Source organism: Lichenostomus cassidix, chromosome 6, assembly GCF_008360975.1.
Source record: "Lichenostomus cassidix isolate B80296 chromosome 6, HeHo_3.0, whole genome shotgun sequence".
In the NCBI taxonomy this organism is placed as follows: Eukaryota; Metazoa; Chordata; class Aves; order Passeriformes; family Meliphagidae; genus Lichenostomus; species Lichenostomus cassidix.
The window spans coordinates 34,512,206-34,528,013 of record NC_139487.1 but is presented as its reverse complement, the minus strand read 5'-3'; positions in this window follow the sequence as shown (position 1 = coordinate 34,528,013).

Below are 15,808 nucleotides of genomic sequence, written 5' to 3'. Positions count from 1 at the left end.
AGTGGCAGTGGCCTTTTGGCCTCAAACGGGGAGCTGTTGTGTTCATATCTCAAAGAATAAATAATATGCAAGAAGAATGAGAGACTTGGAGAGATAATAATATACAGGTCACTCTTGTGACCTTTTCAGTTTACAATTGTGCTGGGAGCTTCTGTGTTATAGGAAATAAAGGGAACAGTTCTTTTCTATCTCTGTAAGAGAACCTTCAAGTCTGTGGTTAGTCAGCACAGGACAGTAATTTGCATTTCAGAAAGAAAATGTTAAATATTGCTGAAACACACCACAACAACGTCAGAGTTCTTGATGTGAAAATTTTTGTCATCTTTCTTGCTATTGATAGAGACAGAGAGGGAGGGTGTGGCTAGCACAGGCCTTTCCCATGAGAACCTTTTCTCTCTTCTTCCTGTGTTTTATAAAAAAAGATGAAGTTTGGATGTTATTGAAAACAGTTTCTCGGATGTGGACAGTTCAGGCCTGGCCAATCAGGCCTAGGGGGAGGCTTCGAACTGACCAATCCGGGTGACCTTTGAAAAGTCTATATAAGATGGAATTAAATAATAAAATCTTCTTCTGGATGCCACCTTTTGAACCTGGGTCTTCATACTCTGCTAGCGGCTCAACAGCACATCAGGGAGTGTCTGGTGCTTTCTTAACTGAATCAAATTAATGAGGTTATGGATACTCAATCTTTCAGTGATGTGTGAAAGCATACATGAACACAATCCAAGTTAGTGTTAACATTTCTGAACAAGAGAGACAGCTTTTGCAAGATTTTTCAATTCAAACTAGACTTCAGGCCTTACAAGCTAATATTCTCATGGAAAGAAGCTTTTTATTTGTGGTGTGTGGGTGGAATTGCTGGATACACCATTGGTTATTTTTAGGACAAATGAAAGCTGGGAGAAAAATTTGGAAAACAATTGGACATAGGCGTTAAGAGAGATGATGTAAAGGTGAAGTCTGAAGAAGTGTGTGACATTTTGCAGATTGATATGTTGTATTAAGACATGTGGAAGTCATTTTATGTGCTCTTCTCTTTCACTTTTGTAGTAACATTCAGGTGCTAGTTATTTATTTTTTCATTTTGCTAAAGACCTTGCCAAGATCTTTGGATAACTCAACAAGTGATGCAGCCTGAGCTGCGTTCCTGTCCCCAGGCTTTAGAGAATTTGCTCTTCTGCTAAAGGAAATGCAGACACATCCAGCCCTCCCAGCAGCATGGCTTTCTGTCTGTAGAGAACTAGAAATTCACCAAGTCTTTTTAGATCTGGAAGGATTAGGATGGCGTCACATGTGTTGAAGAAAAGAAGCTGCTTCTAGTTTTGTACAGTTTTCATTTGTGACAGCCAATGGGCTATGAAAAGTTGATGGCTTTAAAGGGCAAAGTGCAAAAACTTGAACTTCTAAAATGTATTTCACATATGACACACAAAAGTGTGGTAGAAATTTATTTGCTTTTTCTCACGTATTTGGAAGTCTCTCTTGCAAGAAAAACAATTGTCCTAATTCTAATGAGATTGACATAATTTTGCATTTTTAATGCCATGCTATTCTCAAGTTCAAAAATAACTAATAGACACTATGTCTGCCCACTTCTCTTTTTGTGTACAAAGGCATAATTGGTAGAGAGGGTGAAGGAGTGTCTTTCTGGAAGGCAATCTTAATTCTGATTTCTGAGTATTAAATATATTTTCTTTGGGTTACACATATAGTGTACTGTGAAACTTCTGACTTCTGCTCTTGCAGCCTCAGGATGAAATCACTGCTTTTTCTTGTAAGAAGGTGGCAACATGTCATCAGATGTCATAAGAATGACACAGATTCTGGATATGATTCTTATCACTCCAAGAAGTCTGAAGTAGCATCCAGCAGTTCTAATTTTGCTTTATTCATCTGAGTCCTGAGAACAGTGAAAAACAGGATGGAAGAAGGGCTCCAGGCAGAAACTGTAGAAGAAAACTGAACAGCTTTCAATAACTTCTAAATATTTGCAGGGATGTTTTGCTCTGATATTGAATAAAATTGATTTCCTATGGATATCCACTTCATTCCCAAACTATTAATCAAAGAGCAAAACTCAGCACTGTTTACAAATGCTTTAACTTGCTAACATGTGCAAAATTCAGAACACTCCCCACCCACCTGGACGTGTTCCTGTGTCACCTGCTGTGGGTGACCCTGCCCTGGGAGGGCAGTGGGGAGTGGGACTGGATGATCTGCAGAGGTCCCTTCCAACCCCAGCTGTGCTGTGGGTCTGTGGTAATCATAGCAGCTCAGTGGTCTGCTCCTCTAACTCTTAACGACACTTGAAGCCACAGAAAATATTTCTGTCTTTAAGACTAACCCCAGCCAGGCCACTCTGATCTGTGTGGTGCTGCTGTCTGTGTCCCTGCTCAGTCACAGCTCTCTACTGATGGGAGGTTACAGCTGCTCCAAAGGAATTTGGAACATTGGGGTCCCAACTTTTATTGCTCTTAGCAATGAGCCCAAATTGCTCAGATAAGCCATGAAGGGATCTGCTTTTAACTAAGAGCAAATATGCTATGTTTTTTGTGGAAAGGTAAAAGAAGAATCCTGAAAAGATTAAATTATAAACTACTGAGGAGTCTTCCACAGAGCTAATTTTGTACTGAGTCAGAACAAAAGTACTGTTGGGTTTTTTATATTCTCTTTTTACTATGGGAGATTTAATGGGGCAATTGTAGCTCAGAGGAAGCTATTTATAAAGCCAAGTCTCGTTAACTGGGATATAGTTGCCTTTTAGCTAGTTTACTTCTTGGCAGGCCAGTTAATACCCATGTTCTCATCCATGATAGTAACCTCCAGAAATTGTTTTCCTTATTTTCTAAATTAAAGGAGATAAAATGAAATTATACCTGTAGCAAAGTTAAAATGGAAGTTCGACTTGCATCATTGGGATTTCTGTGTTTCCTTGAAGTAAAATGCTGTAGGACCTTGTGTCCACATTTGGATCTCCCATTAGTATCATGATTTGTGAAGTTTTCTTGAATTACCATTTCTTAATACTGAAATAGATTTTAGACCATAGTAACCCTCTCAGTGTTTTCTAGAAATGGATTAATTTCGGTTTTCTCTGCCAACTTTGTGAAAAACAAGAAGTAAGTCAAAGTTGCCTGTCTTTATTGTGAGCTCACAAAAAATGATGCAGCTTTCTCTGAATGTACACTACAGAAATAGATACCCCCCCACCACTATTCTGACTCCTCCCTTCTCTGCAGTTGTGGTGGTGCCTGTTGTGCCTAGGGCAGTTCCCTCAGCAGTAGTGTCACTGTACATGGAAGTACAGTTGCTTTTCCTACACTTCCGATTGGATGCCTTTACTGGGAGGCTGCAGTGCTACATGCTTGAAATGACACCACAGTGTACACCTGCGGGTCTAAGCTAAGACACAGGAATGTAGGTAGTCCTTCATCATGATAACTTTACAGAAAATACGTTTATTATACTGCATTCTTCTTTCACGTATTGCATTTGTAGCCCGTTAAGGCATCCTCTGTTAGAGGAGGGAAAGAAATGGGCAGCTTGGCAGGAAGCCAAATAAGGAGATGATCTGTATTTGGAAACACTTACTAGTTTGCTCAGGGGTTATTCCTGTTCTTCATGAGAGGCAAGTGACCATGTTCATCCCTTTGGAACAAGCGAGGTGCTATGAGCACACATAGGAAGCACACAGGCATTCTTAATTAAGTTTATGATTTCACTGTTGTTTTGTGTTGATGCTGCAGTTCTGGGAGCAGCCCTTGTGGAGCCTGACGTGATGGGAATAGCTGTCTGCCTGAAATCCACTCGCTGCAGCTCCTCACTTTCCTGCGGGCACAATTTCTTTGGATCGAGTCCCAGGTTTAAGAGGAAAAAGTACCTCTATCCTACAAGTTAGAAAAAAATGAACCCAGAAAGGAACCCACAGTCATGGCATTACCCTTTTCTGGTTTGAGATTTTAACTGTTTCCTTAGTTAAATTCCTTTTCAGGAAGCTTTTCATTGTAAAGTTATAGCTATACCTCAACATTTTAATATTTCTTGATGTGCAGATTCTTACTCAATCTTAATTAAATTTAGTTTTTATTTCTGTGTTTGCCCCCTGATGTCTAGTCTCTAGTGAGAAAAATGCTCAAAGATTTTCTTCAGGTCACAAGTCTCAAGAGAGCAGCTAATTTTACTGCTACGTGCTTGCATTTGCTGCAGATACAGGAGAAATTGGAATAGGTGTTCCCTATTTGAATTGACTAATTTTGACAGCACTGAGTGTATTTCAAGAGGAGTTGAGGATATGGTGAGTCCCTAAGAGTCACTTGTGCATACAGTCAGTTGCCTTGGCAACTCACTGTTGTATATTACAGCTTTGACTGGCTTCCAGTCTGAAGAAGACTATAAAAGAGGTGGTTATTCATGTCCCTGAGCCTGTTCTTCCAGCACGGTATGGAGACAAGAGCACATGTGATTAAACCACACCAACACATGAAAACCTCGAGTGAATGTTTTTCTGTGGTGCGCTCATTGGAGCAAGATGACTAATTGACAGTACTTTGCTGCCACAGCCTGAATTTTTAGCTCCTCTGATGTTTCTCTTGCATTTACTGGCATCCAAACCAGGCAGAGCTAATTACAATGGATCAGGGAAGAGTTAATTCTCATGAGAGCACTTAAAAAGGACAACAGTGAACAACTGAGCAGAGCTTGTAGTTTCTGTCAGCCCTGTTAATTTTTTAATGCTCAATTGCATAGCATGTTAATACTTCAATAAGTTGTTAAACTTAGACTCCTAAAACTGCACGCATGAAAGCCACAAGGTCTAAAATCTAAAGGAAAGTATGTGTTATTGTAGGAGTTCTGTGAGCATCTAGAGGCAGGCAAAAAAGAGCTTAAATCTTTGTTGCCTTTCCTCCATAGTGGCACTCTCTAGTGCAGTTTGTATGCCTGCAGCTGTGGGGCTGCTGCAGAGTTTTATCCTACCCTGTCCCTCCACTTGCCCTGTGGTGGCATTAGCTTTTCATAGTTTAATCTGCATCAGAGGTAACAGTATGAAAATTTATGTTCTTGGGCAGAAGTTAGCTTTTATGTCAAAATTTTTACATGCCCTGGGACTTGGAATGGAGAACATTGGGTTTTTCCAGCATCAGTTTCTTCTGTTTACTGTTTTTATATAAATCAAAGACCTAATGGAACTCATTAAGCAGAGGGGTGTTTTTTGTTTGCTGAAAAAAAGAAAATGCATTCAATACCACAATGATTGCTTCCATATGGTAAGGAAGACTGGAGTCTTTAGGAACAAATAAAGTCAGACATTCTATAGGCAAGTGAAAAAATAATTATTGAACTGGACAACAAATTCTAGAATAAGAGAGATGACAGAAACCTCAGAAAATTGTCAAACAGGGTTTAAAACTTGCATTTAATTTTGCAATGTGGTGAGAGAGTAGAAGAGCGAGACACTCAAGGACAAGAGCAGGAGTAGAAGTACCACCAATTTTCCTCAAGGTGCTTTTTTCAGAGGAGCAATGTCTGCACGTGTAATATGTGTCAAATGGCCCATGGTCAACGTCATGGACACTGAGCTCCAGTGCTGCTGCGAGGCTGGCAGCATAATGAGGACTTGGACAGTCTGTAATTCAAAACCCAGACAGCTGAGACTGGTAAATCAAGAGAAGAATGACCCTGGCTTGCAATTTCAATGGCAGGCTAAGAGAGCTGAGCATTTTCAATAATCTCTGCTAAACTGGGAAAAAATCTACCAAATCAGAATTGTTTCACCTATCCGTGGCTGGCAGCCAAGTGCCTCAATAATTCTGTTCAGGGCAAAGTAGCAACAGCTTTCAGATGTGGCCCTTGCAAGTTGAGATTTCCTTTCAACATTGTGTGGACACAAACATTTTAATTTATCAAATATATTTTCCCTTGGGGATAATGATGTACAATTTTTTTCCTTTTCTCTCTTAAATAGCCTGAGAAAATATTAGAAATCTGTGTTCTCTTGGTGGTCAGTCGCACTGTGGCAGTATCTATCCAACTTGTGTAACTTTTCCTATCGCACACTGGGTTTGTGCCTATTGCAATGGTGAACACATTGTCTTTGGGAACCTCTCTGTTTACCTGAACAGCTGCACATAGCACAGAAGAAAACAGCTGAATGTTCTCCCTCTACTCTTCTTCACCAACTCCTTTATTTCCAGCTGTACAAAGAACCTCTCCTTTGCTTTGTGGGTATTTATTTCAACCCTCATGTAAGGGTCGATCCAAGAATCGAGTTCTGTCTCAACATTTCTCATCAGAAATTACAGGTGCAGGACTCACGCAGAGAATGCTTTGTACTTACCTAAAGCTGGTGCGGAGCGAATGCTTTGTGCCCGCCTAAGGTAGTACAGAACGAATGCTTTGTGCCTACCCAAAGCTGATACGGAGCGAATGCTTTGTACCTGCCTAAGGTGGTACAGAACGAAGACTTTGCACCTGCCTGAGTTGATACAGAACAAAGGCCTTGTGCCTGCCAATGCGGGTATGTGACGAAGGCTTTGCACCCGTTGCCCTGACACCCATTGTGAAAAACCTGCCGACCATGCCTCGGACACTCCTCCCTTGACCCTGCCAAGTGGAGATTGGCAAATCTCCACAAAAACTAAGGGGGAGCAAAGGCGGCTGGCAAGGAGGGACCAGGTGTATGGACTAAGCATAAAAGACAGTTCAGGAGTGGCTGAACTCCGAAGACCTTCCCCACCGAAAGATCACATCGATCTTTGCAGAGGCCAAGGAACGCCGACTGGACGGGACGCCAGGGACGCCGGACGTCTGTGGACCCGTGGTGGTAGCTATAGCCCCTTTCCTGCCCTTTTCTCCCCATCTTTTCCCAATTTTCTCTCTTTCTCTCTCTATTGCAGGCCGCTTTACAGGCCAAATTAATAAAGTTCCCCCTTGGATTGAAATTTAACTCCCTTGACTTGTTGCATTTTGTGTTTTCTTTTCCTTTTTGCACTCTGAGATCGTAGCTGGTATGAACCATCACGCGTTTGCTCATGAGTGGACCGTGACACCTCATATACTTAGGTTCCTATTCTTGGCCAGTTAATTTCTGGCCCTTATTACAATGAATACTAATCTTGGCTTGTTGCAAGAAAGTTTTAGGCACAGGACAACCCAGAGTTTTAAAATGATGCTGTAAGATTTCTTCAGCTGGTTGATAAGAAGCTCAACAGGGAGCTTTCTGAGGTTCACAAAAATGAAACACTGGAAAAGGACAAATCCTTTGGTCTACCACTACATGACTTCATTTCTGAGCAAAGGCAACATTGTGCTTGGAAGATTACAAAAAGCTGTAGGCACCATTTACATCCCAAGAAGAGGTTTGCTGATGACCAGATAAAATATTTGTAAATCACTTTTGTGTGCATTGAATATTTGTGGCCATGGTTGCATATTTTACGTACAAACAATAACCCATTCTTCAGCTGTCCTGGTGGATCATCAGGTCACTGCTGAGTGTTCAAGAGTGGTGGTGTGGGAATGGCAAAATCACTGATGTGTGACAATTTTATAGAAGCAGCCCATTACTATAAGCAAATGGCTGCTTTTGATCTGTCTGGTGATTGAGCTGGTGCTTTCTCAGGGCAGGAAAGCCTCTCTATTTCAAGCAACATGTTTTTCATGCATAATAACAGCATTTCTCTAGCCTTCAAATGTTTTGGTTCCAGAAAGGCCTTTTTTTCTTTGCTTTTCTGGTCATTGAATTGAGATGGTTAAACAACTTTGTGTTACATGTGAGCTGGGATTTTATTCCAGCATGAAGAGTTAATTTAATAGAATAGTTCTGAGTCACTTGCTCCCAGAACTGTTTTTAATGAAAATTACAGGTTTGACAGAAAGTTAAGGAAGCCAGGGATCCTAGACACACTCAAGGAGTCACAGTTGTTCAGGAGATGTTTTTTTCTTCTGTCAAGTGGGTGCATATAAAAAAGAATTCCATGATTTATCAGTTTTTAGTTGCTTTTTGTTCACCTGTGGCAGAATAGCCAGCAGAAGAGAGAGTTTGTGGTCTGATCAGTAGAATCTCAACAGAAATTCAGGAATTTTTTAAAATCCTTGTCAGCAGTGTCAGAGCAGATGATCACTGTTGCAGTATCTGTCCCATTACATGATAAACTGAAGCTTCTATTACAGTGGAGTACAACTGCTTAATTTTCTATTGATAATGAAGGACAAATACTTGACAAATACTATGAGAAAACAGAATATCAGCTGAAACTTTGTCTGACTAAGCATGTCTCCAAGGGCTCTGGACCCTGAACTGTTTCATGGTTCTGGAAGGTGGGATATAGTGTTTGTCTGAGTGCCTGTCCCATCTCTCCTGGGAATGAAGGGAGGCATTACTGAGAGCTTTCTCAGCTATTCTCTCTGTGCCAGCTAGCTGGGCAAATCACAACAGAATGAACAGCAGCAGTGGGATGTTTCATGCCTCACATCTTCCAGAAACAAACATTATTAGTTTATTTTTTCCCCCTACTTAAACTATAGAAAAAGCAGCCGAACTGATTTAATGAAATTTCCTTTCTTATTTTTCTACTCTCCCCATTTGTCAAATAATGCCACTATATGAATAAAGCTTTATCAGTGTAATGAATTTTTAATAAGGATTAATTATATGTGTACTTTATTAGCCTGTTGCATTGAGTATTTTCTTGGTAACATGCAGAGCATTTATGCTGTGCACCATGACCAAAGAGTTCCCAGCCACTGCTATGCACTAGTGTGGCATCATGCAGTCACATCTCTTACAAGCATCCTGCTTCTGTCTTACAAAGGCATTCCAACAGTATTAGTTGGGAGTCACAATCTGTGACAGAGCAGATTCTGCACACAATTGTTCTCTGAGATTTGCACTGTAGTGACTCAAGCCATCCGTTGGTGAACCGCAGCAATTTCAGCAGTTTTATATAAACAGCACCTTAGCCAGTGTTGTGAGCAGGTAGTAGTTGAATACATCCTAAGGATTAGCAGCTTGAGCATCAAAGGGATAAATTTAGGAGTTTTTTTCTAAAACATACTTATTTATATAGAATATTCCAGTTGTTGTGAGTAATTAAATAAAGGTTAAATTGATTTTATGTCACCAATGCAAACAAAAAATATAACATTAAATTTATATTTTGCTGTGAGCATATCTGAGTCAGTCTTTTTAGGTATTTCATGATATAAAAGAGAAGTCAGGCTTCATTAATTGGATTCCATCTCCAGCATTTTAGGAGTGAATATTTTTACCTTTGTGGCTTACTTGGACAAAAGATGTCCTCTTGCTCTGGCATCTTTGCCCGAGTGATAGGCTCTCCCAGTCTGTAGGGAATCATGCAGAGGGAGGAGGAAGGCATGAGACTGTTTAAGGTCATAAGACCACCACTTACCCGTTACAAATTACTTCTCTGTTAATGTGAACTCAGTCTGAAGTCCTCCTTCTCCCTGAAGTGTTGTCTTGTCTTGTGCCAGAAACTTGTCAGTCTCAGTTTCTGGAATGTATTAGATTAGTGAAGGCCTTGTTATGAAAACTGTTGATTATTGTGGGTGTTCCACCTACTGACTTGGCACATCCCAGAGATCTCCCGCAGCTCTTACTGGATGCCAAAAGACACCATCTCTCAGGCATACTGGTTCAGTGCCTGAGAAATGTCATTGTCCATAATGCCAGGACCATGTGCCTCACATTTACCATTCCCAGGGCTTTGGCATACATCAGGGATCTGAACAACCTGTATTCAAGCCCAGTTATGGTAAAAAGAAAAAAGGTTGATTTACAAAATGCAAAACATACATATGTTTATGAAGACAAAGATTAGAGTGTGAAAGGAAAAATAGACATGCAAAGTGAATTCCATTGGAAAAGACAGAAATGTCCATCTAATTGCTCGCTAGATGCTTAGCTAATGCTGTTGCACCCAGCCTTTGTTGTCTGTGCAGGACAGGTGTATTCAGGACACTTCCCAGAAAGGATTCTCCTCTGTTTCAGTGTGTTGCTCCCCTTCAGGTTCATGTCTTTGTGCCTCCCAGTCTCAACAGCACTGGCCCTTGGTGTGTTCAGGTTGTAATTGCGATGTTTGCTCCAGCATTGTGCTCATGTGTTTAGTAATGCTCATGTTTAAAGGCAGATCAGGTGCCAGTCTCCTGGGCTCAGTTGGGGTTATGCATATTTAACTTTTTCTTTCGGCAGCCAGCACTGTTTTATAGAAACATGGCAATGAAAAGAAGCACTGGATTTCTCATATCCAATGTAAGCTGAGGTAACTTTTCCTACACATCTGTGTCATGTTTCATGGGCAATACATCTGTCTGTCATTCCAATTTACATCTGCCTCTGAGAGACCCTGTGTTTTCTTGGATAAACTACACATTTTGGTCTGACATTTGATCGTGACTGTTCATGTACATAGTGGTGATACCTATTTTTGCTCTTTCCTACAAAAAAGTACAAGAAATGAATTTCAAATGTCAAGCTTCTGTAGAGTAAGCAAGGATTTGGTTATGGGACCATCCATGTGGAGGCTGTGGTGATTCATAGAGGAAAACATGGAATCAGCAGACACTGCTTCTTTAGGCATTGGTGAACAAAGGTTATGGTTTACATGTGTGAAGTTTTATTCGGGTTTTTTTGTTTACTCAGGAGAAAACTGGCAATGAAGTTTGGTGTTGGGTACTTCGGTGAGTGAGTTGAACCTTTCTGATGATGCTGTTGAAGGGAAAGGAAGTAGAATGCAAATTCCCTTTCATGTCTTTTCGATCTCCTTTCTGGTTTAAACGCAGGTTTGTATGGAAAAAGAGAACAAACTGTTCAAAATTATTTCCAGGTGATAGGTAGTAAGATCCCAGCAACACTCCCAGTGATGTCATCCCAAAGAAGTCTCAGTGGAAGCTGGACGAAGATGGAGTGATTCAGTGCAGTTCTTTAGCCTAAGGGAGTGAGAGGTGTTTCTTTGCATGTTCATTTGTCTCATAATAGAAAATCGATTTTTCCTTCTGACATTGCTGAACTGCTGAGCGAGTTAGACTGAGCACAGATGCCATCAGTGTGATGTGGTGGGCTTGGGTTTGCAACCTCCCAGGTTTGGGCATGAACACTAGTTGCTCATCCTTGTATGCAGAAGTGTGTTGGCTTTTATACCCTGTGTGTATGGATTTCTGACTGGCTGTGGCTTGCCTGGTCAGCTCTGTGGGGTCACAAGTGTCCTCCTCAGCTGGCTGTGCTCTGTAGATGGTAGTGCTGTTGCATAGGTGTTAGTCCTTCTAAACAAGGAGGAGAAAGGCTTGCTGGTGTGCAGCCTGGGAGGCTGGAAAACAAGGGCTGCCTGACACTGGAGAAGGGTTGGTTTAAACTGTTTGGCTTGTGTTGACAACAGCAGTAATGCTCAGAATAAGAGCATATAAATGGAATTTGTCTATTTCTGATAGATGATACCACCTTTCTGTGGTTTCTGCTAACAGAAGTTGTGTTGCTCCTGCAGAGGAAGAAGTTGTGTTCTTGCCACAACTTCATTTCATTCGGCCAGTGTAAGGAAGTTTAAAATAGATACTGGTTCTTGGAACCATATAACTTACTTATTTTGAAACAGAGGCTGGAGTCATCATTCGTGAATCATCATTCATGTCAGTGAAATTTTGGCAGCATTTCAAGAGAAAGTTCAGTGGATCACAAATTTTTATTAATTCTTTTCTTAAATTTATGAGTCTTTCCTCTTGCAAATGGTCCTGCTAAAATAATTTTCAATATTCATGGGAACAGCTCCATGTCAAGTAGTTTGAAATCTGACTTTGAAAGAGCTCTGTGGTTTTGGTGAGTGGATCATATCCACAATACAGCTGAGGAACCTACAAGCTGTTGGTTTATCAGATGAGAGAATACAGACATATTAGAAGGCACTAGAGAGTAGCCCCTTTTTTTTGAATTTAAGATTTTATTTTTTACGAGAGAGCTCAATTTAGCTAAGCAAAGACTTAGGAGTAGGTTATAATTCAAGCCACCTTACTTAGTTCAATTTCTTTCATGAAAGACCTAAAACTCCATTAAAGTTGATGATTGAAGAAGGAAACTAGGTGAACCGAGAACTCTAAACAGATCTACCAGAATCTAAACAGATTTGGAAAATCAGGCAGAGATTGTTCTGTTCATGTACAAAGTCCTTTAGATGGTGAATGAAACCATATACTATGAAAACCAGCAAATATTCCATGTTCATAAATAATTGAAACTCCTCAGGGTAAAATATTCAGTTGCAGTAGACACCTAATAAAACCAGAAGAAATAAAAAGGACATAAGACCACTGAAGAATATCCAGTACATGATAAAGGACTCCAGTGCACCTGCATCAAATGCCCCAAGTTAACAAATGGTTTCAAAGTGAAACTGATGACCAGACAAAGTGAAATAATAGAGCAGGCTGATTATCTACTGATGGTATCTGGTAGAAGAGCCTTTTGCCAACCAATATGCATATTCATAAAAACCAGTAGGTTTAAAACTTAGTTTTCCGACTTAAACACTAAGAATTAGGTACATGGCAGTTTATTCTGGAGCCTGATGTTTTAAAAAGTATCTTTTAAGTATAGTAAAATATATGAAGAAGAAAAAATTACCCAGAAATATTTTGCTACTGTTTTGTGACATGTGTACCTATAAAGTGACTATTTCTAATTCCAAAGCTGCTTGTAATTATTACCAGTGCTTGTTCAAACAGTGAGACAAAACTTACTGTCTGAGGAGGATGTGAACAGAGGAAAAAATCCCTTTAGTCCATTATCAGAAATTACATACACCAACATTGGAGGCATAGGCTTTTTAAATGAGGTCTGACCTCAGCTATGTTGCTGCTGCTGTTGTTTAAAAAAGGTAAATTATGGGATTTTAATTTTTTCCATTGCAGATTCCTGGATTATTGCCATTATAAAGCACAGCAGTGACCATGCCATCCCCTCAGGCAGAGTGGACAAACAGACAGAGGGACAGGAGCATAGACTGTGCTGCAGGAAGCAGCGTCAGCCCCCAGGGCTCCTGCCGTCACCCAGCCAGGGCACACGAGCCTCTGACAATGGGAGTGACTGCACTTAGACCTGTGCTTTGCATCTTCACTAAATATTGGTACTTGCACAAAGGGGTGAAAATAACTGTAATGAAGGTGAAGATTAAACTGACGCAACAAAGACATCTTGGTGCCGTCCTTTGTGTAGCTCTAAGCAATGACTTGCAGTCCCACTGAACTGGCTTTCACTGTCCAGGTAGCCATATTTCTGTTCTTTCTTTAAACAACCTCACCCAAACAAATACCACCCAAGCTTGAGAGCTTTTCTTTTACAAAACAACTTTCAAGTTTTCTTAGCTAGTTTCATCACAAGTTTCTTCACAAAATGTGACGCTTCATAATCCCACAAAACCTTTTGTTATGCATCCACAACCAAACTATGTCAGATATTGTTGATATGCCTTGGCTTCTTTTGCTGTTCTTATCCTGTGGCTTAGCTGCTGAATTGTTTTATTGTTCTCAGCTTTTCCATAAAGACAATTTTGGACACCCCAGATTTTGTGGCAATATTTCAGAACTGCAACAAGATTTTGCAGGAGCCAATTCTGGTACCAATAAGTTTTTTTTCATAAAAAGTTGTTTGTTGCTTTGTACTCATATTCATCCAACTGGCCTATAAACCGGTCTGAGATCTTTATGAGCTTTACAGGTCTGGTGTGACTCACAGAGCCTGGTCTGATGCTCTGATATTCCAGTTTTTATGCAACTTCCAAAAATACAGAGACCAGAGTCACAGTAAGTCCCATGTCATTCGCAGCCGCTGGCGATTATCCTGCAGTGGATCAGGAAGCAGTGCAGGACATGCATCCTTGCTCCTCAACAGTTTTCACTCACACAAGGCACAAATGCAATTCCACAGAGAGCTAAGCAACAGTGCAGCTGAGATCCAGCGAAAAGGGATTGCAGCCTCACTAGGAAAAGGGAGGAAAACAGCTGTGCTGCATGAGGACAGCGTGTGAAAAGCTGTGTCAAAGCCCTGGGAAGGGGAAGGAGAGCTGAAGTTGGCAGCTCACTGCAGCAACACTGAAAGCACAGCAGTGCTGGGTTTGTGTTCTGCCTTTTGCAACAGAGACAGGGCTGAAGAGGGGAGAGGGAAAGGCAGCTGTGCTGGGGTGGCTGAGGGGAGGGCTGGGGTTTGTTCACTGCAGCTGGAAGTGTCTGGGCCTGATCCCAGCATGTCTCACAGTTCTCACTTTCAGGACTGTTGCAGCCAAAAGAGGTCGCAGGATGGAAATATCTTGCTGTCTTCCTAGGAAAGTACCTGACTTGTCTCGAGCCAGACCTGCCTTGGCTTCTACCCTGGTAGAAAGAGAATTGAGAGAAATGATATCTTCCATAAAATTGCAAGGAGTTACAGCCCAGAAACCTACTTTTGTTTGCTGCAGCAATGAGCGTATCTCCTTGATTTGCCCTCAACACAACACAAAACAGGGTTCTTTTCCCCCCATTATTCTTTTTGAGTTTAGTATCACCTGTCTGCAAACAGCAAAAAATACGGACAGTTTGAATTCTCCCTCTCCTATGTCATTCAGGGTTTTGCTTCCTATTGTGCAAGAATCTGGTCTCAGTTAATCCAGATTCTGGGAGACTTCACATGGCTGGGACAGTCTGTCTGTTCTGGGCATCCTCTTGTTGTCAGCGTCAGAACAGGGTGCTAAGGCAGGCGAGCCTTTGCTCTGCCTCACTGATTTCTGATTGAAGACAGTGATTGTGAGTGTCACTTCTTTATGGCTTGAGCATATTGTAACTGAAAATGAGGGGATGGAGATTCATGCTCAATAACTGTCTTCCTCTGAGGAGTAGAAAGCCTGAAGTGTATTATTATTTTGAAGTCTGTAGTTAAGTATTGCACTTGATTAGAAATAAGCTAAATATGTGCAAAACTGCATCTTGCAAACTAGCTTGCAGTTTTTTACATGTTTAATAGTCTCTTGGGAAAGATTTTACACACACTTTCTATCACACAGTGCTGATGTTTGTTTACTTTGGAGGCAGGTTTCTTACATTGCATCTCTTTTGTGTCAATCAATTGTTCACTACTTATTTATTGACATAATTATTTCCCTCGCTAATTTTCCATTACCAATTTTTTCTTGTTGCTTCAGCTTGCAAGTGAAAGTACATGTTTTCTAACTCAAGGGGATTTTTTGGATTTGATGTTTGTTTTCCTTTTTGCTCCCTCCTACATCTGCTTATCATTTTTTCTTAATTAGCAAATGACTGTGATCAAGAGTTCCTTACTTTGCCAGCTCAGACAGTCTGAAATGCAAACTAGAGATGAAGTTAAGTGTTGATAGCTCACAGGAGAAATCAGATTACCATGGTGATGTTTGATAACTGTGGAAACAATGACCAAAAGCTTCTGAAAACATGAATCTTTTAAAAATAATTATTTTGTTATTATACCAGTATGTTACTATAGACATACTGGTTGGGCGGTTTTGTTGGGAAAGAAAGGTACACAACTATAACTATATTTTTAAAATTTTTCCTGTTTTCTTGCAAACGAGGTGATATGGAACTGTGTCTCTGCCACCTTCTCTGCTTTTTTTTTTTCCTGAAATTTACAGGATTTAACCTATATACAAGATGTCTTTGCAAATTAAGTGTGTGTATGTCTCCAAAATCAAAATGCAGTCTGCAGAGCATTGAAAATCACTCTAGCCTTTTTCTTGGGGCCATGTGTTTAATGACACTGGACCTGAGTTTCTGTTCATGGCACTGCTTCCTTATTTCGGCT